Source organism: Bufo bufo, chromosome 2 (assembly GCF_905171765.1).
Source record: "Bufo bufo chromosome 2, aBufBuf1.1, whole genome shotgun sequence".
In the NCBI taxonomy this organism is placed as follows: Eukaryota; Metazoa; Chordata; class Amphibia; order Anura; family Bufonidae; genus Bufo; species Bufo bufo.
The window spans coordinates 734,869,732-734,891,814 of record NC_053390.1 but is presented as its reverse complement, the minus strand read 5'-3'; positions in this window follow the sequence as shown (position 1 = coordinate 734,891,814).

Sequence of the window (22,083 nt, the reverse complement as noted above, 5' to 3'; positions counted from 1 at the left end):
GAAGAAGTTGCTGTTGGAGGGTTTTTTGGTACCATTCTTTATTCATGGCTGTGGTTTTGGGCAAAATTGTGAGTGAGCCCACTCCCTTGGATGAGAAGCAACCCCACACATGAATGGTCTCAGGATGCTTTACTGTTGGCATGACACAGGACTGATGGTAGCGCTCACTTTTTCTTCTCTGGACAAGCCTTTTTCCAGATGCCCCAAACAATCGGAAAGAGGCTTCATCGGAGAATATGACTTTGCCCCAGTCCTCAGCAGTCCATTCACCATACTTTCTGCAGAAGATCAATCTGTCCCTGATGTTTTTTTTTGAGAGAAGTAGCTTCTTTGCTGCCCTTCTTGACACCAGGCCATCTTCCAAAAGTCTTCGCCTCACTGTGCGTGCAGATGCGCTCACACCTGCCTGCTGCCATTCCTGGGATAGCTCTGCACTGGTGGCACTCCGATCCCGCAGCTGAATCCTCTTTAGGAGACGATCCTGGCGCTTGCTGGACTTTCTTGGACGCCCTGAAGCCTTCTTAACAAGAATTGAACCTCTTTCCTTGAAGTTCTTGATGATCCTATAAATTGTTGATTGAGGTGCAATCTTAGTAGCCACAATATCCTTGCCTGTGAAGCCATTTTTATGCAACACAATGATGGCTGCACGCGTTTCTTTGCAGGTCACCATGGTTAATAATGGAGGAACAATGATTTCAAGCATCACCCTCCTTTTAACATGTCAAGTCTGCCATTTTAACCCAATCAGCCTGACATAATGATCTCCAGCCTTGTGCTCGTCAACATTCTCACCTGAGTTAACAAGACGATTACTGAAATTATTTCAGCAGGTCCTTTAATGATAGCAATGAAATGCAGTGGAAAGGTTTTTTGGGGATTAAGTTAATTTTCATGGCAAAGAAGGACTATGCAATTCATCTGATCACTCTTCATAACATTCTGGAGTATATTCAAATTGCTATTATAAAAACTTAAGCAGCAACTTTTCCAATTTCCAATATTTATGTAATTCTCAAAACTTTTGGCCACGACTGTACTGTCCTCCTCAGTGTAAATTACTTTACACAGTATAGTGTCATCTGCGAAAATTGATATTTTATTGTGCAAGCCTTCTACAAGACCATTAATAAATATATTGAAGAGAATAGGGCCCAATACTGACCCTGAGGTACTCCACTAGTGACAATGACCCAATCTGAGTGTGTACCATTAATACCACCCTATGTTTTCTATCACTCAGCCAGTTACTTACCCACATACAGACGTTTTCTCCCAGTCCGAGCATTCTCATTTTATATATTAACCTAATATGTGGTACAGTGTCAAATGCTTTGGAGAAGTCCAGATATACGACATCCATTCATTCGCCGCCGTCAAGTCTAGAATTTGCCTCCTCATAGAAACTGATTAAATTAGTTTGGCATGACCATCCCTCATGAAGCCATGCTGATATGGCGTTATTTGCTTATTTCCGTTGAGATGTTCTAAGATAGCATCTCTTAGAAAACCTTCAAACAGTTTAGGCTACTTTCACACGAGCGTTCGGGTGTCCGCTCGTGCGCTCCGTTTGAAGGGGCTCACGAGCGGCCCCGAACGCATCCGTCTGGCCCTAATGCATTCTCAGTGGAGGCGGATCCACTGAGAATGCATCCGCCTGCCAGCGCTCAGCCTCCGCTCCGCTCAGTGAGCGGACACCTGAACGCTGCTTGCAGCGTTCTGGTGTCCGCCTGGCCGTGCGGAGGCGAGCGGATCCGTCCAGACTTATAATGGAAGTCAATGGGGACGGATCCACTTGAAGATGACACCATATGGCTCAATCTTCAAGCGGATCCGTTCCCCATTGACTTTCAATGTAAAGTCTGAACGGATCCGCTCAGGCTACTTTCTGACTTAGAAAATTTTCTAAGTAATAATGCAGACGGATCCGTTCTGAACGGATGCAAACGTCTGCATTATCGGAGCGGATCCGTCTGATGAAACATCAGACGGATCCGCTCCGAACGCTCGTGTGAAAGTAGCCTTACCCACAACTTCTGGGCCGATTCCTGACTGATAGCAACCCATTCTTTCATAATCACTTTCTAAGATAGCATCTCTTAGAAAACCTTCAAACAGTTTACCCACAACTTACCGGCCTATAGTTTCCAGGCTCTGTTTTTGGACCCTTTTTGAATATTGGCACCACATTTGCTATGCGCCAATCTTGTGGGACATTCCCTGTCAGTATAGAGTCTGTAAATATCAGAAATAAGGGTCTAGCTATGACATTACTTAATTCCCTTAGGATTTGGGGGTGTATGCCATCCGGTCCTGGCGATTTATCTATTTTAATCTTTTTAAGTCGCTGTTGTACTTCTTCCTGGATCAGACAGGACACTTTTAATGGGGAATTTATTTTTACATTCAGCATTTCATCTGACAGTTTATTTTCCTCAGTGAATACATTGGAGAGAAAAAACAGCAGAGAAATAGCGGTGTTTAGTGTTTGTAAGGTTTTAAGTTACGAAGCGATGTGTATGCTCCTCCTTATTAGAATGGTTGCCTTATTGTGAAGAAATACCTTAGGTAAAAGAACTTGATAGCGGTGATTTATTATATGTTATATGATAGAATATTGTTATAATACAGGCAAAGTTTTATTAGTATTTATTGTGGACATTCATTATATGCGACAGAATGTTTTTAGAATGAAAAATGTTTCTTAAACGCTTTTAAAATGTTTATAAAGTATCATGATATGGGTGGGAGGAGTATGTCTTTTGTCATTCCTGACCCATATAAAAAGAACGCCCAAGTGTGGGTGTAACATTCGCTCCTGATGAAGCTATTCTAGCGAAACCTGGGTCGTGCGGTTCTGTGAACACAGACGATTTTGTGTTTGCTGAAATGCCTGTTGATCTTATACTTTTGTGAGTATAATAAAACCTGTTGATATATGGAAAATTGGTGAACCTTCACTATGTGCTCCAACCTCTAATATCCACAGAAGGGTCGTTCTGGGGCAAGAACTATCTTCTGTTTGAACTCAGGTGTTCGTCTGCATTGAAAAGAACTGCCATATCCCCACCATCACTCAGAAGCCACAGCCTATGTGAGGCAGCGCGACCCCTTTGTTGAAATAATTGTAGTATAGGAAGTTTGGGGGAAATTTGTTAACATCTAAGTTCTTTTTGTACGGTAAGCCACATTAAGCTCCCCAAAAAACAAGCTTAACCTGTTCCGGACACATGACGTACCGATACGGCATGTTGTCTCGGTACTTAAGGACACAGGACGTACCGGTACTTCATGTATAGTTTTGATCACCGCCGCTTGGCGGGCGGTGATTGTAACTCGGTGCCTGCTCAAATCATTGAGCAGGCACCTTGGGTAAATGCGCCGGGGGGTCCAGTGACCCCCCCATGCCGGCGATCGCAGCAGACCGCAGGTCAATTAACCCGGAACAGGATGGTGATCGGTGGTGTGATAATACACCACCAATCATCAACCTTAGATCCGGAGTGGTGATGGTGACATCACCTCTCAGGATCGCTCTCATTGGTCGGCTGCAGGGGCGGGAGGTTCAAATTACCGCAGCGCTCCTCTCTTCCTCCTTTTGTGTCTGGGAGCCGAGGAGAGAGAAGCGCTGCACGTCGGATCGCTGCAAGGATCATCAGAGCCAGCACCCCGATCTGTGCCCCAGCACCCCGATCTGTGCCCCAGCACCCCAAGCACCCAGGTAATTTGGAAAGGCTAGGGACAAGTTAGATTAGGCAGGGATATTTTAAAGAAAGTTAGTGAGAAGAAAAAAAAAATATAGTTACTGATTGCATCACCCTAAATCAGGTGTCTGGGGTCCACAGCACAGCTGTGTGACCCTAGACCCCCCAGGGTGCTGCAGCTTGCCCCCCTGCCCCCCCCCACAACTTTTTTTTTGGGCACAAGCATTTTTATTTTATTTTTTGTGCATACGCTGACTGTGGCTGGCACTCTTAGGGTCCGGCCACTGTTAGCGCATCGCACACCCCACCGCTGATCAACTTCGGACGGTTGATCAGCGATTTAAAAAAAAAAAAATTTCACATTTTTTGTCTGTTAGGTTTAGGGTAAGTTTGCGAACACCCGTATCCCCTTGTTCCAGTCCCTCGCCGTCAGATCCACGTCCGCTTGTGGGACCGTGCGGAAAAACGCGGCCTCCCTACCCATCCCCTCCGGGTACCTATCCCCAGGGGTGAGACCCGTGCCCTGACCAGTGGAAACCTGTTGCTGGTCAGATATAAGGACAAGAGGGATGTCCTCAATTCATGGTAACGGCATCACCCCTGTCCCTGTGCGAGATACCGCGGCAACGGTCCTCAAGCCCGATTGTATCGTCAAATACAATCGGTATATGGGAGGAGTTGATCTATCTGATCAAGTCCTCAAGCTATATATCGCCATGCGCAAAACCCGGGCATGGTAGAAAAAAGTTGCGGTCTCCTTGGTGCAGGTTGCCTTGTACAACTCTTTTGTTCTGTCCCGGAGCGCTGGCAACTCAGGGACATTCCTTCAGTTCTATGAGGCAGTCCTCAAGGACCTGATCTTTTCTGACCGGGAAAGAGCAGGCCGGAGTACCTCGGGAACTGGAGGCATCCAGATCGTCCCTGGCCAACACTTTCCAGGTGTGGTCCCAGGAGGGGGATACGGAAGGACACCACTACTCAGTGTGACACGTGCCCCGATAATCCGGGCCTCTGCATTATTGGTTGCTTCAGGGAGTACCACACTTCCATAGAGTACTAAATTTATATCCCAATTTAGCCACTGACAATCGGATAAAAAACTGGTTCTCAGACTTAAGACACTAAAACGAAAAAAAAAAATTCTAAAATATTATTTAGTAAAACTAAAATAAATAAAAAAGTAGACATATTAGGTATCGCCGCGTCCATAAGAATCTGCTCTATAAAAATACCCCCCAAACTCTCAGATGAACAGTGTAAAAAAAAAAAAAATTGGTGCCAAAAAAGCAATTTTTGGGCTAATTTTCCATTTTAATACGTTTTTTTTCCAATAACAAAGCAAGGGTTCACAATCAAACAAAACTTAATATTTATTACCCTCATACTGCAGTTTACAGAAACACCCCATATGTGATCGTAAACTGCTGTATGACCAAACGGCAGGGCGCAGAAGGAAAGGAACGCTGTATGGTTTCTGGAAGGCAGATTTTGATGGCCTTTTTATTTTGGCACCATGTCCCATTTGAAGCCCCCCTGATGCACCCCTAGAGTAAAAACTCCATAAAAGCGACCCCATCTAAGAAACTACACCCCTCAAGGTATCCAAAACTGATTTTACAAACGTCGTTAACCCTTTAGGTGTTCCACAAGAGTTATTGGCAAATGGAGATGTAATTTCAGAATTTCTATTTCTGGTAACCTTGCCTCACAGAAATGTAATATAGATAAACCAAAAATCATGTGTACCCTAAAAATAGTCCCAACAAAACTGCCACCTTATCACGTCATTTCCAAAATGAGGTCACTTTTATGGAGTTTCATCTCTAGGGGTGCATCAGGGGGGCTTTAAATGGGACATGGTGTAAATAAACCAGTCCAGCAAAATCTGCCTTCCAAAAACCACACGGCGCACCTTTCCCTCTACGCCCTATTGTGTGCCCGTACAGTAGTTTACGGCCACATATAGGGTGTTTATGCCAACTACAGAATCGGGGCAATAAATATAGCATATTTTTTGGCTGTTAACCCTTGCTTTGTTACTGGAAAAAATGGATTAAAATGGAAAATTTGCCAAAAAATTGAAATTCTCAAATTTCATCCCCATTTGCAAATAACTCTTGTGCAACACCTAAAGGTTTATAAAAGTTTGTAAAATCAGTTTTGAATACCTTGAGGGGTGTAGTTTCTTAGATGGGGTCACTTTTATGGAGTTTCTACTCTAGGGGTGCATCAGGGGGGGCTTCAAATGGGACATGGTGTAAATAAACCAGTCCAGCAAAATCTGCCTTCCAAAAACCATACGGCGCACCTTTCCCTCTACGCCCTACTGTGTGCCCGTACAGTAGTTTACGAGTTTACGGCCACATATGGGGTGTTTATGCAAACTAAAGAATCGGGGCAATAAATATAGCATTTTGATTGGCTGTTAACCCTTGCTTTGTTACTGGAAAAAATTGATTAAAATGGACAATGTGCCAAAAAATCTAAATTCTGAAATTTTATCTCCATTTGCCATTAACTCTTGTGGAACACCTAAAGGGTTATTTTTGGGTGGTTTCTATTATGTAAGCCTCACAAAGTGACTTCAGACCTGAACTGGTCCCTAAAAATTGGGTTTTTGAAAATGTCTGAAAAATTTCAAGATTTTCTTCTAAACTTCTAAGCCTTGTAACATCCCCAAAAAATAAAATATCATTCCCAAAATGATCCAAACATGAAGTAGACATATGGGGAATGTAAAGTAATAACTATTTTTGGAGGTATTACTATGTATTATAGAAGTAGAGAAATTGAAATTTGGAAATTTGGATTTTTTTCAAAATTTTTGGTAAATTTGGTATTTTTTTATAAATAAAATTTTTTTTTTTTTACTTCATTTTACCAGTGTCATGAAGTACAATATGTGACGAAAAAACAATCTCAGAATCGCCTGAATAAGTCAAAGCGTTTTAAAGTTATCACCACTTAAAGTGACACTGGTCAGATTTGCAAAAAATGGCCTGGTCCTTAAGGTGATATAAGGCTGTGTCCTTAAGGAGTTAATGTCACTCATTTGCTTTGTGGGTAACCAAAATCCATAAAACTTCCAGGATAGGTTTGGGAAGCTGAGATCTTAGGTTGTGCAAAGTTTCAAGGCAATGGATTGAGGTTTAGGCACATTATGGTACAATACATTAAGCCATTTTCACATAAAATGTTTTAGGATGTCCCCGAAAAATGTTTAATGTACTTCAACATATGCCTGATCCTTTCACACCACCTTTTAACTCCACTGAAGCCCAGTGAGCGACGGCCTGAGGGGGCACACCATGACACAACATCGCATCAGGCCCACTGCCATTCCTATCCTCTGCACTGGATTTTCAGAGGCTCGTTGCACATATGTATCTGCCAGTAATGCCTGTCGTAAGAAAACTTGAGTTTTTATTAAAGGGTTAAAGAGCACCTTTTGACAGAACATGCTTTGGGGAGAATGATGCAATGTGTCTGCTTCACCTGCTCCTGTCCCTTATCATTTGTCACAGTGAATGCTCTCTGATCTGCAAATAAAATATTCACAACAAGAATATACTGTACAGTACACAGTGCTCCAGAATAAAAAAAATTACCAGGAGCCATTGGCTTCTAAACTGAAGAATTTAGGAGCCAAATTAAATTTTTAGTCACCAAATTGAAAATGCATATAAATATAATTAAAAAAAGACTTGGAGAAGATGAGACACAGACCACAGCAGTGAGCCAGCACTACATATAGGAGAATACAGCACCACATACCTCTTACATCCAGTGACATCTCTGGTCATGTAGATTTTCTCTTTCCTCTTCTCCTCCATTTGACCCAGACCGCCATGACAAATTCTTTCAGCCGCATCTCGTCTTTACAGTTTGTTACACAGACACGTTAGATTTCTTAATTTTTCCTGACTATGTCATCCTGGTGCCTCTCACAATACGGTGCCCACTGTGCTCCCCAATGCCCCAGGTACTATACTGCTGAAAAAATAGTGATACCTTTCTCCTTTATACACATCCATGACACCCTAATCCCTAGGGAATACGTAAGAAGACATGGACCGTGTATGCTACTGGTATAACAAAATACAGTACATATCAACATGTATTATGTCCTAAAAGGTATTGATTTATTAGTATGTTTTGCGGATCTGTCATTGATCTGAAAAAACGCTTCCGGTACAATAATACAACCAAATGCATTTGTCATGAACGGATCCGGTTGTATTATGTCTACTATAGCCATGACGGATCCGTCATGAACAACACTGAAAGTCAATAGGGGACAGATCCGTTTTCTATTGTGTCAGAGAAAACGGATCCGTCCCTATTGAATTACATTGTGTGTCAGGATGGATCTGTCTTGCTCCGCACCACATTGCGGACAGAAAAAAGCTGCTTGCAGCGTTATTCGGCCAGCGATGGGAGCCCAACCAAATTGAACGGAATGCATTTTGGAGCATTCCATTTCGTTCAGTTCAGTTTTGTCCCCATTGACAATGACTGGGGACAAAACGGAAGCGTTTTCTTCCGCTATTGAGATCATATGACGGATCTCAATAGCGGAATTGAAAACACTAATGTGAAAGTAGCTTTAGTTACTAGTTCACCATTATACTTTGATTACACATCAATCTTGGATCCCCCTCCGTTTGTAGAGCAAATGTAATAACTGATATAATTGGATTATTATCGAGATTTGCTGTCAGTTTGATGTAAGTGATCCATCCTTTCCCCTGTACTACAATGGATATGTATTGAATCATAAAAAAATAGTGGCCCTCAGTAGAAATAATTTCCCTATAGTGTCTACAGCAATTATAAAAGCCCTCTAGAGTGCCCCCAGTAATAACACCCTATATTGTGCTCCAGGTAATAATGCCTGTATAGTGTCCCCAAAAATAATGTCCCCTAATATGTCCCTGTAATAGAAATGCCCCTACAGTGCCTCCCCAATAGCAACATCCCCCACATAGTAATTTCCCCACACACTGCCCCCACATAGTAATTTTCCCACACATTGCCCCCACATCAGTAATTTCCCCCCACATTGCCCCCACATAGTAATTTTCTCCCACACTGCCCCCACATAGTAATTTCCCCCCACATTGACCCTACATAGTAATTTCCCCACACACTGCCCCCACATAGTAATTTCCCCACACACTGCCCCCACATAGTAATTTCCCCACACACTGCCCCCACATAGTAATTTCCCCACACACTGCCCCCACATAGTAATTTCCCCACACACTGCCCCCACATAGTAATTTCCCCTCACACTGCCCCCACAGTAGTAACTTCCCCCCTCACTGCCCTCACGTACTAATTTTCTCCCACACTGCCCCCACAGTAGTAACTTCCCCCCTCACTGCCCCCACAAAGTAATTTCCCCACACATAGTAACTTTTCCCACACTGCCCACACAGTAGTAATATGCTCCACAGTAGTAATGTCCCCCTAGACTGTCCTCTAGTACCCCCCTTCCGGCAAGTAATGTCTTCCAGTGTCCCCCTTATGGCCAGTAATGTCCCCCAGTGCCCCCCTTCCGTCCAGTAATGCCCCCCAATGCACCCCTTCTGGCCAGTGATGTCCCCCAGTACGCCCCTTCCTGCCAGTAATGTCCCCCAGTGCCACCCTTATGGCCAGTGATGCCCCCAGTGGCACCCTTACGGCAAGTGATGTCCCCCAGTGCCCCCCTTACAGCAATTAATGTCACCCAGTGCCCCTCTTATGGCCAGTCATGTCCCCCAGTGCCCTCCTTTCTGTCAGTAATGTCCCCCCAGTGCCCTCCTTCCTGCCAGTAATGTCCCCTCAGTGCCCCCCTTATGGTCAGTAATGTTGGCACTTAAAAAAAATGCTAAAATCTTATACTCACCTATCTCCTTTCGCTGGCGCTCACTAGCTGCTGGTATGGCCCGGGATGGTGTGACGCAGACACGTCACTGCGGTGCGTCCTTGCATAGGCGGACGTCATCACGCCCGCCTGTCCTGGGATTTCACTACCACATAGGCCTCAGGCCTGTAGCTTATGATGGTTTAGGTGATCAGCAGCGGGGCAATACATTATGGGCTCCCGTGACGCGCCGCAATATACAGCTGCAGTGCAGCGGCCCAGTCGCAAATGGCTAAATGACTAAAAAGTCTTGGTCGCCATCTGGAGCGCTGGTACACAGTATTATATTAGTGTATGGGACCCGTATATTACCTTCTTTAGGACTAAGATATTTTGGGGCTTCAGGACCACACAGAATTTTTTTTTTATAAAAACGTTTTATTTTTGCATTAAAGCTACTGTCTAGAAAAGTTGTACTTTTTGTATGCACCATTTTGAGGTATGAATAAACTAGTACTAAATCTTTATAAATTCAATTTTGGGGGACAACTACAAAAATTTATTTCTTTTGGTCATGTAACGGGAATTTAAGTGGTTTTTCAGTTTGCATCAAGATCCTATAAAATAATAATTTATGAAGGTAGCTGTAATTTTGCAATGTTTATTTTACCTTTATTGCTCTTATCTCCCGTTCTGGGCTGTGGTCACATGATCATGTCCATGCAGCTCTTTCCTATTTCCTGTGATATTATGTCCATACAGGGGCAGTGATAGGGGAGTGTCTATGTAACTGGTGGGAGGAGCTATAAACTAGCTGGGCATTGTTAGGGGCAGTGATAGGGGAGTATCTATGTAACTAGCTGGTGGGAGGAGCTATAAACTATCTGGGTGTTGTTAGGGGCAGTGATAGGGGAGTGTCTATGTAACTAGATGGTGGGAGGAGCTATAAGCTATCTGGGTGTTGTTAGGGGCAGTGATAGGGGAGTGTATGTTACTAGATGGTGGGAGGAGCTATAAACTAGCTGGGTCTTGTTGGGGCAGTGCTGGAACTGTGGCAGAGAAAGGAGAAGTGCATCATGGGTATGGTTGGATACAGCAACAGAAAATGCTACATACAGGATGGAAAAAAAATTGTTTACATGGTGAAAATGGTTCAGGAGTGTCCAAATGTCAATCAACATGCGGAGGGGGCGTCTTTAGGATAGGAGGATGCGGCTGCTACCAGCAAGTAGCCGCCCTACTTGCTGGTAGCAAGGTAATTTGCATATTTTAAAAGAACATTTTTAACATAATCTGCTGAACCAAAATGATTAATTACAGTATGTATGCATAAATCGCAGTATAGGGATTATAAGTAACAAAAAAATAAAAAACTGTTTAGTGGGGTGACAGAAGCCCTTTAAGGCTTCATGCACATGGCTGTGTCCACATTTTAGTCCGTAAACCACGGATCTGCAAAATACAGATACTGTATGTCTGCATTCCGCATTTTTCTCACTCCTATAAATAGAAAAGACTATTCTGGTCTGCAATACAGACCAGAGTAGGACATGTTCTATAATATGTGGAAAGGCCACATGGATCCACAAAAAATCCAGATGTGTTCATGGCCCCATAGAAATGAATGTGCTGGTGTGCTATTCGTACAAAATATGATCAGCACACAGATGAACAATACATTTGTGTGCATGAGGTCTAACACTTTTTTTTTTCAACATACTAGCCTTTCTGTATGCTAGTAGTGTAAAAAAAAGTGTTGACACCTGCAAGAAAAAGAGCACCAAGACTACCAGTGAGGACGAGAAGCATGACAGACGCAAGAATATGATTATCCCATATGTAGCTGGGGTGTCTGAGAAACTCAAAAGGATTTTTAATAAACATCACATCCCTGTCTGCTTTAAACCCAGCAACACACTGAGGCAACAACTGGTTCACCCAAACGACCCAACGCCTAAACACAAGATGGACAACATTGTGTACGTAGTCCAGTGTAATGAGGAATGCTCAGAACTGTATATCGGCGAAACAAAACAACAACTACATCAGCGTATGGCTCAGCATAGAAGAGCCAAAACCTCTGGTCAAGATTTAGCCGTGTACTTACATCCAAAAGAAACAGGTCACACCTTTGAAGACAGTCAAGTACGTGTTTTGGATAAGGAGGCCGATTGGTACAAACGAGGTGTGAAGGAGGCCATCTATGTAAAAATGGAGAAGCCAAGCTTGAATAGAGGCGGGAGGGTTAGACATCTATTGTCTGCCACATACAATGCTGTCTTGACACCATTTTCTGGGAGGTCATTATCACCTACTGACTCCAATTAGGATAATGGAATCAACACCTTTGACCCCATGCTGTGTATAATGACCTCTGACCCATGCTGGGTATAATTACCAGATGTTGATTCAGTTACATATTTATTCCCAGAGAATTCTTGTACAGTCACTCAGAATTGAGAAAGCTTGTTGGAAGAACGAGTGAAACGTTTTCAAGAAATCTACAGTCCAGTTGCCTTGATTTATTCTTTACAGATATACCATGACCTGGATAAATGAGAACCTTCACAGACATAATGCCTCAATTTGTTCACCTGAGGTTTGATAATTCCACGCCCAATTACATACCCCAGGTACTTGGTTTCTTCTAACCCTATCGCGCACTTTTTTGGGTTAAGCCAGCATTCCTAAGGGAGTACACTACCACCTGTACTTTAGGTAGGTGACTTTCCCAATCGGTGCTGTGGATAACGATATCGTCCAGGTACGCCGAAGCGTACCGACTATGTGAACGGAGTACAATGTCCATTAGCCTTTGAAATAAGGCGGGAGCGCCATGTAGACCAAAGGGTAATTGTCACCGCCAGTTCTGTGAGAAAATCTGGCAGACGTTCTTCTCTACCTCTTGTATGATGTTCTTTGTTTTGGTTTCACTTTCTCATCTCCTTTCCTTCTGCCAGGTGTCACTTATTTCGACTAATTGTCTTCCTTTATAATCCCTCCCATACTGCCTCACTTTGCGGTTTATACTACTTCCTGGATGAGGTGTTCACTGCTGGAGGCTGCTTCTGCTGTTTATTCAGTTAAGTCATTTACTTTATTGTGTTTCCTTGCTGGCTTCATTCTAGGTGACCCTGACTCCGTCCGTATTAAGTGCAAGGAGCCGGTGGTCGTGTCCCCTCACTTTTATAGGGTTTTCAGGTGTCACACAGTATAAGGTACGCGGGCATGCAATCGTCTACCATACAGACCCTTGCATGTGCATATCAGTCAGGGAGAGCTCTTAGGGTTTTATAGGGCTCACCTATAAGCTCATTAGTTTGGGGTCAAGCCAGTCGCTCGTTTATTTATATGTTCCAGCTATCTGCTAACTTCATCCGTGACAGTAATTCCTTGTTCTGATACAGCCCTTCTGGTGTGATGAAAGCCGTTTTTTCTTTGGCAGCCTCCATCAAGGGTACCTGCCAGTACCCTTTGGTGAGGTCCAACACAGAAAAACACTGGGCTTGGCCTAACTTCTCAATAAGCCCATCCACTCGGGGCATGGGATATGCGTCAAACTTGGAAACCTCATTAAGTTTGCGGAAGTCGTTACAGAATTGTAATGTCCCGTCCAGCTTGGGTATTAAGACTATCGGACTGGCCCATTCACTTTTTGACTCCTCGATGAAACCTAGCTGTAACATCAGCTGCACTTCTTCCGAGATGGCTTGTCGCCGCGACTCAGGTACCCGGCATCTTTTCAACCGGATTCTGGCCAGAGGCTAGGTGACAATGTCATGTCGGATTATAGAAGTGTGTCCAGGGAGGTCCGAAAACACATCCGTGTTTCTGCTGATGAACTCCCTGGCCTCATGAGTCTGTTTATAGGAAAGGTTGTCAGCAATAAACTGGACTGGAAACTCTATCCCCAGAAAACCCAGCCGGGGACTGTTGTCCGTACTGGTCTCCCTATCTTTCCACGGTTTTAATAAGTTTACATGGTACACCTGCTCCGTCTTTCTCCGCCCGGGCTGGAGTACCTTGTAGGTTACCTCCCCAACTTTTTCGAGCACTTCGTAGGAACTTACTCTCCACCGTCATCACCAAAACCCGATCTCCTGGGTTAAAATTCCGAACCTGAGCCTGGCGATTATAGACCCTACTCTGGGCTCGCTGGGCTGCTCCATATGTTCCCGAACCAGCGGCAACACTGTCTCTATCCGCTCTTGCATTTGATTGACATGCTCAATCACACTTTTATGCCGTGTGGGTTGTTGTTCCCACGCCTCTTTGGCTGTGTCCAACAACCCACGCGGATGTCGGCCATACAGCAGTTCGAAGGGCGAGAACCCCGTAGAGGGGCACCTCTCGCACTGCGAACATGAGATAGGGCAGTAGCAGATCCCAATCCCTTCCATGTTTAGACACCACCCGCTTAAACATGTTTTTCAAAGTTTGATTAAACCTTTCTACCAGGCCGTCCATTTGCGGGTGATAGACGGACGTCCACAACTGTTTGATCTGTAGTAGTTTACTGAGTTCCCTCATGACTTTTGACATAAAAGGGGTCCCCTGGTCAGTCAGAATTTTATTAGGGAATTAGGGAATTCCCACTCGGGAAAACATCTCCACTAACTCTTTGGCTATGAGTTTGGCCGAGGTATGTCGCAGCGGCACCGCCTCCGGGTATCGAATGGCATAGTCCAGGACTACCAAGATGTGTTGGTGCCCTCTAGTGGACTTCGGTACTGGGTCTGTGAGATCCATAGCGATCGAATGGAACCTCAATAATCGGGAGGGGGACCAGGGGACTACGGAAATGTGGTTGAGGGCTGGTTATCTGGCAGGTTGGGCAAGACTTACAATACTCTTCCAACTCTCTGAACACACTGGGCCAGTAGAACTGCTGTAGAATCCAGTCCTGCATTTTCTGCTGGCCCAGGTGTCCCCCATGTTGGTGGGATAACTCCAACACGAGCTTGCGATACGCCTTGGGCACCACCAACTATTCAATTTGCTCACCCCGTAGTTGATTTACACGATACAGCATCTCCTGGTGAACCACAAAATGGGGGAACATAGACTCGGCCCCCGGTTGTTGCCGCTCACCCTCAACTACTACCACATTTTCCCAGGCTCGAGATAGAGTCGGGTCCTGGTGCTGTGCTGTACCAAAATTATATCTGGAGACGCTGAGGTCTGCCAACTCCGGACCCAGCGGCAAGTCCTCCACGTCTCCCACCATCACACTTTGTCTCCTCCTCTTCCACCGAAGTGGCGGTCACCCCTACTGCTGGCCCTTCGGTCTCAGGTTGCCAGGGTTCTGGTCTTCCCCCTGAGCCAGGCCACTCTGCTAGGGTTATCCCTGTCTCATGTGTATTGGTGACGCTCGCCTCAGGCCACAGTGACGGGAAACCGGGGAAGTCTCTCCAAATTATTAGTTCATAATGTAACTTTGTGGCGACGGCCACCTTATGAGTCCATCTGCCGGCCACCGTGGATAGAGTCACCAGGGCGGTGGGATAGTCCTTTAAGTCTCCATGCATGCACACAACACTGAGTTTTCGGCCAGTATATTCGGCGGGCTGCACCAGGGCAGCTCTTACCAGGGACACAAGGCTCTCTGAGTCCAGCAGTGCCACCGCCAGGGTATCTCCCACTTGTACCTGGCACAGGTCACTATTGTCTATTGTCTCGGGGGTACCGGTGACACACAGCCTCCTGGCATATATTGAGGGGCGGTAGCCAAAGTTAGTGTCCATGGGTTCCCCCCGATGGGGACAGTCGGCCCTTATGTGACCATGCTCTTGACACTGCCAACAGACCAGTGGAGCTGGGTCTGTAGGGAGTATATCCCAAGCGGGTTTTGCTGGCACCAGCCACCTGATCGAGGGTGGAGATTTCTGGGGTTTAACTGGCCCCCTCCCAAAAGAACCCCCCTGTAGATTTCTGGTGGCCTTATAGCGCTCCACCAGGTCGACCATCTCTATGGCATTACCAGGAGACACCTGGTCGATCCAGTGCTGGAGAGGGTACGGCAAAGCCCTCCAGAACACATCCGCCAACAGACGGTCCAGCATAGCAGTGGGACTCAGTACGTCAGGCTGCAGCCATTTTTGCAACTGGCGGGTTCAGCCGGGTTAAATTCCCAACACATTCACCCTCAGTCTTGCCAGAATGTCACCTTTTACAGTCGGGTAGTCGGCCGCTTGCACATCTGGTAAGTCAAAAACACCTGCTGGGGTCCGGATGCCAGGAACGGAGCGACAACCTCAGCCCATTGGTCTCAAGGTAGCTTCTCCCTCACGGCCACCTTTTCGAACACCGTTAGATAGGTCTCGACGTCGTCTGCAGGGGTCATCTTGGCGATCGCCGCATAGACAGCTTTCCGGGCATCGTGGACGCTCTGAGACGCTCCTGCCGCTTGTAACGCCATCACATGCTGTAATAGCAGCTGGTTGGTTTCCTGCTGCTGCTTGTTAGCCTCCAGCTGCTGCAAGTTAGCCTCCATGAGGGCTTTCACGACCGCCTACATTTTGTCAGGGGACACGGGTCATACCCTGGCCGGCTTAATATAGGACATACACCCGTGCCCGGGAAAAAATAAAAACTTTTCGGCCTTCATTCCAGCCTCACTGCATTTGCCCGCATCCGACACCAATTGTGGGGATTCGCTCTGGTAGGCAGGTTAGCGGACGCAGTATAGAGGCAATCACGAAGTCTAAACAGTTTAGTGTTTATTCACACAGAAGCAAAAACAAAATGACAGTTCGCAGTCTTGGTGTTCGTTCACGCCATGGAAAATCCACAGAACAAAAGCATTCACCTTGTTAGCAGTTTTTTATCAGCGGTCCCCAGCAGGCTTTAGGGGCCTGTTTTCCAGCACTCGGCTCTCAGCCCTTTTGCACGGCACACATCTTCAGATCCCAAAACACAGAGACTCCACAACTTCACTGTGAGGTGGAGGATAATCCATCCCACCTGACAGTGCTGACTGCTTTTTATAAGCCTCCTAAGACCTGGTCTGGAACGTGGGGAGTAGCCACCCACCCAGCACTTTGGCTACTCCCAGTAAGAGCCATCCCAGATCAGATTTACAGCCATACTAACCAGCTGAAGTGTCAGACTGCAATAAGGACATTTCAGGGGAAAAATCGGCTCTTACCTCACCGAGGCCAGGAACCTCAGTTACACATACCGCCCATCAATGATGACCCCTTGTTTCTTCCTACAGTATGTATGTATGTATGTATGTATGTATGCTCCACAATCACTCAAAAATTCAACAATCGATTTCAACGAAACTTGCTACTTGGAAAGAAATCTTGTGGGGGTGTCGGCTCTCTAGGACGTACCGTTCCTGAGATATTCCCAAAATATGACCTGCATTAGCCAATACAAACCTGCAAGTCTTTCTCTTCATATCCCAACTGCCATAAACACGGTCACATGTCCCTTATCAGCCAATAGAAGCTTGCAAGCCCTTAGTCTCCACATACACACAGCTTTACTCCAGGTTTCCATAACAACCCAGCCATTTTTCTTCACTGCTGTAGGTCAGCTCTAGGCTAGGGCTGCACAACACATAGGGCACAACTACACTGCTACATGCATCAATCATGAATGGATTCTTTGCGACTGCCGTGTCGCAGTCGCAGAATGTCACAGTGCAACACCATAGCCTATCATAAAAATTGTTGCGCAACATTGGTACGACAAAATGTCGCGCGACACATGTCATCATGTAGCCCTAGCCTTAAAGAAGCAGGGTGCTGTGCAGGACACTGTTAAGTTGGCAGGTAGAGATGGCCTTGCGGTTCGTCCGGCAGTCGTTTCGCGGCGAACTTTGCGTGTTCATGATTCGCCGAACATGCGAACATATGGAGATATTCGCGCCCGCCATATTCTTTTACATTGTGAAGAACTTTGACCCATGACACATCCATCAGGTGGTACAGGACAGCCAATTGGGACGTTTCAGCACATGGACATACCCCCTACCTTATAAATAAACCTGATCTGGCCGCCATTTTACATTCAGTGTTTTGTAGGGAGAGGTTACTGTGTGGAGCAGGGACAGGCTGTTAGGGACACCAAACGCTAGCTAATAGGGCCACAAAACTCATTTTAAGGACTGGTATAGGTGTGCTATCGATAGGTGTGATACACAGAGGGGTGCGATATACTTATAATATACTTTTATGAATAAAAAACACATAGAGCTATATAGTGATTATCTGGAAGTCAGGGGCCTAGGGGCTAGGGGCTTATTAGGGCTATTTTTAGATAGGGTAAGGTTCCGGACGGGGTCGCTCTTATCAAGGCGGGTGGTCTGTGGTTAGGCTATCAGGGCCAGAATAGCACCCCCCTGTAGGGCAATATCAGGGACAGTTCTTTGCCCACCCTGTCCTTCAATACCACATCATCATCTTGCCCAGGGATAGATGTTTTTTGCCTTCCCTCCGGGATTCATGGATGTGCACTGGAACCCCCCGGATTTTGGTAGGACATATGGTTTCTGATTTGGTGCCGCCGAGCACCTGATTTAGTGCCGCCGAGCATTTGTTATTGCCTACCACATCTATGCTTTTTTTCTTAAAGAGGACCTTTCACCTGTATAAACTATGTGAACTGAGTATGCTGCCATATAGAGCGGCGCCCGGGGATCTCACTGCACCTACCATTATCCCCGGGCGCCGCTCCGTTCTCCCGTTATAGGCTCCGGTACCTTTGCTTTTTAAGTTATAGTAGGCGGGTCTTCCCTTGTCCTGTGGGCGTCTCCTTCTCCTAGGCTGCAGCGCTGGCCAATCGCAGCGCACAGCTCACAGCCTGGGAGAAAAAAACCTCCCAGGCTGTGAGCTGTGCGCTGAGATTGGCCAGCGCTGCAGCCTAGGAGAAGGAGACGCCCACAGGACAAGGCAAGACCCGCCTACTATAACTTAAAAAGCAAAGGTACCGGAGCCTATAACGGGAGAACGGAGCGGCGCCCGGGGATAATAGTAGGTGCAGTGAGATCCCCGGGTGCCGCTCTATATGGCAGCATACTCAGTTCACATAGTTTATACAGGTGAAAGGTCCTCTTTAACTTTAATAATTACATTTATTTTTTGAGGGATATCTTTTCCATTCACACGTCCACAAAATGGGTCCGCATCCGTTCCGCAATTTTGCGGAACGGGTGCAGCTCCATTAATTTTCAATGGGGCCTGAATGTGCTGTCCGTAACCGCATTTGCGGATCCGCACTTCCGCATCCGTGCTTCCATACATGTCCTATTCTTGTCCGCAATTGCACACAAGATTAGGCATTTTCTATTATAGTGCTGGCGATGTGCGGAACGCACATTGCCGGTGTCCGTGTTTTGCGGATCCGCAAAACACTTACGGACGTGTGAATGGACCCTCATAGTAACATTATTAAAGGTTACGTTTTATCTTTATGTATATTCTAATGGATTGTCTTCCTTGTACAATGTTATAATATACTTTCTATGTTAGAAAGTATATTATAGTGCATTTGTATTGTGCGGCAGTTGTGTGCGGTTTTGCTGCGATACTACAGGTATATAGAGGGACAAGCGTTATTGGAACAAATAATTTCTACTGATGTGATATACCAGTCGTCCCCCAAAAAAACTGAAGCGGGGTGTTATATACCAATATACTTTCTTTATAGTGCATTTGGGTACTGTATAGTGCATTTGCGCATGCGCGTACGCGAAAATTATATTGCCGATATTTTGCATCGAAAATTCGAGATCGCAAATTCGAATAATACATCTGGTATGTCGCTATCCATGTTGTGGGACTTTTGTGCACTTCTAGTAATTATTTCTTGGCTGCAAATATGAGCTGAAGGTTCGCCTGGCATTAAAATGAATGGGACATGCCGCGAACTTGCGGTTCGCGAACATTTGATCGCATTCGCAAACCGTCCCGGCAGATTTTCGTCCATCACTATTGGCAGGGGCCTCAATTAAAGGGGCAGCTGCTGTGGAGGTCACTGTTAATGGGGCAGGGGCCAATATTAAAGTGGCAGGCCGCTGTGGAGGTCACTGTTAAAGGGGCAGGCACAGTGGAGTTCATTGTTAAGGGGGCAGGAGCCACTAATAAAGGGGCAGCTGCTGTGGAGGTCACTGTTAAAGGGGCGGGCACTGTGGAGGTCACTGTTAAAGGGGTGTTCACTGTGGAGGTCACTGTTAACCACCTCCGGACCGCCTAACGCAGATTCGCGTTCCGGAGGTGGCAGCGCTGTGCACAGTCACGCATATACGCGTCATCTCGCGAGACGCGAGATTTCGCTCCAAGCCGGCCCGCGCATGCGCATCGCGGGCCGGCAAAAGTTAAAGAACAAGTTCGTCACCAGCCTGCCAGCAACGATCATTGGCTGGCAGGCTGGCGATTTTTAAAAAATCCAATCACAAGCCATATAACAGATCATATTAGTAAATATGATCTGTTATATGGCTTGTCTGCTCCTGTGCTGGTCCTTTTCGTCGGTTGGATCCAGCACAGGAGCAGACTGAACTGTGAGTAGCACCAACACTACACCTTAGCCCCAGATCACCCCCCTGCACCCCAATTAACCCTTTGATCACCCCTTTGATCGCCCCTGTCAATCACCAGTGAAAGGAAAAAAAGTGATCAGTGTAAACTGTCACTTTTTTTTTTTCACTAGTATTGGCTGTTAGGTTTTAGGGATAGTTTAGGCCCCTTGGTTAGGTAGTTAGCGTCAGTTAGCGCCCACCCCACCGCACCGCAGTCACTTTTATTCGCTGAATAGCGTATCGCTAATCAGCATTTGTACTTTTATAGGATCTGTAAGTGATCAAAACTGATCACGGTCAGATCTATAATAGTATTAGTGTCACTTTAGTTCGCCCTCCACCCAAAACGCAGTGTTTGCCCGATCAGGCCTGATCGGTCGCCCACACGTGCGTTCACCCACGCCCGCCCCACCGCAGTGACAAAAAATATATATTTTTTGATCACTGCACATTCATTTTACACGCACTGCGGCGATAAAAAAATCTGTTTTGATATTTTTTATCAACCGCAGCGGCCTCCGGTACTTCGCTAGCCTCCCCTTTGTAAGACAGGCTTGCTTTTTTTCTTGGGTAGTCTCAGGGAATACCCCTAAATTTAGTAGTCCAAAATGTCAAACAGGGGGTATTCTTCTGAAGAGGCCTACAGGATTCTGACCCAGTCGGATGAGGAGTGGGAACCCTCATCTGACGAATCTAGCGGGTCAGAATATGAACCTGTAGAAAGCAGTGGCTCTCTGACCCAAAGTTCGGACGAGGAGGTGGAGGTCCCTGGCAGCACCAGGCGTACCCGGCCCCATGTCGCTAGACCACAGGTTATGCAGGATCCGCTTCAAGAGCAGCAGAGTGGGGCTGTCGCTGCCGGATCACGTGGTGAGGCATACACCAGCAGCGCAGCCCTCCCTGGACCTAGTACCAGCACTGCCGTACAACATGGTGACGTGGCGAGCACCAGAAGGGCAGTTGAAGCTGGTACGGTGGCACGTGCACTAGTTACCCCGTCGCAGCCACCGCAAAGACAGGCCCGTAGAGCCCCTAGAATCCCTGAGGTGCTGGCAAACCCTGATTGGCAGTCACCAACTTCAGCCGCACCTGTAGTTCCCCCTTTCACCGCCCAGTCTGGAGTTCGGGTTGAGACGGCTCAAATCGGTTCGGCCCTGGGATTTTTTGAGCTGTTCTTGACTGCGGAGCTCTTGGACTTAGTCGTGGCAGAGACCAACCAGTATGCCACACAATTTATATCCGCCAACCCGGGAAGCTTTTATGCCCAGCCTTTCCGGTGGAAACCAGTCCAAGTTTCCGAAATTAAAATTTTTTTGGGCCTTCTCCTCAACATGGGCCTGACAAAAAAGCATGAATTGCGGTCATATTGGTCAACGCACCCGATTCATCACATGCCCATGTTCTCTGCTGCTATGTCCAGGGCACGATTTGAGGCCATCCTCCGTTTCCTGCATTTTAGCGACAACACCACCTCCCGTCCCAGAGGCCACCCAGCTTTTGACCGGCTCCACAAAATTCGGCCCCTCATAGACCATTTCAACCAGAAATTTGCAGATTTGTATACCCCCGAGCAAAACATCTGCGTAGACGAGTCCCTAATACATTTTACCGGGCGCCTTGGCTTCAAACAGTACATCCCAAGCAAGCGTGCCCGGTATGGGGTCAAATTGTATAAGCTCTGTGAAAGGGCCACAGGCTATACCCACAAATTTCGTGTCTATGAGGGAAAAGATCAGACCCTGGAGCCGGTCGGTTGCCCTGACTACCTGGGGAGCAGTGGGAAGACAGTCTGGGACTTGGTGTCACCCTTATTCGGCAAGGGGTACCATCTTTATGTGGACAATTTTTACACAAGTGTGGCCCTCTTTAGGCATTTGTTTCTAGAACGGATTTGCGCCTGTGGCACCGCGCAAACTAGTCGCGTGGGCTTCCCCCAACGGCTTGTAACCACCCGTCTTGCAAGGGGGGAGAGGGCTGCCTTGTGTAACGAAGAACTGCTCGCG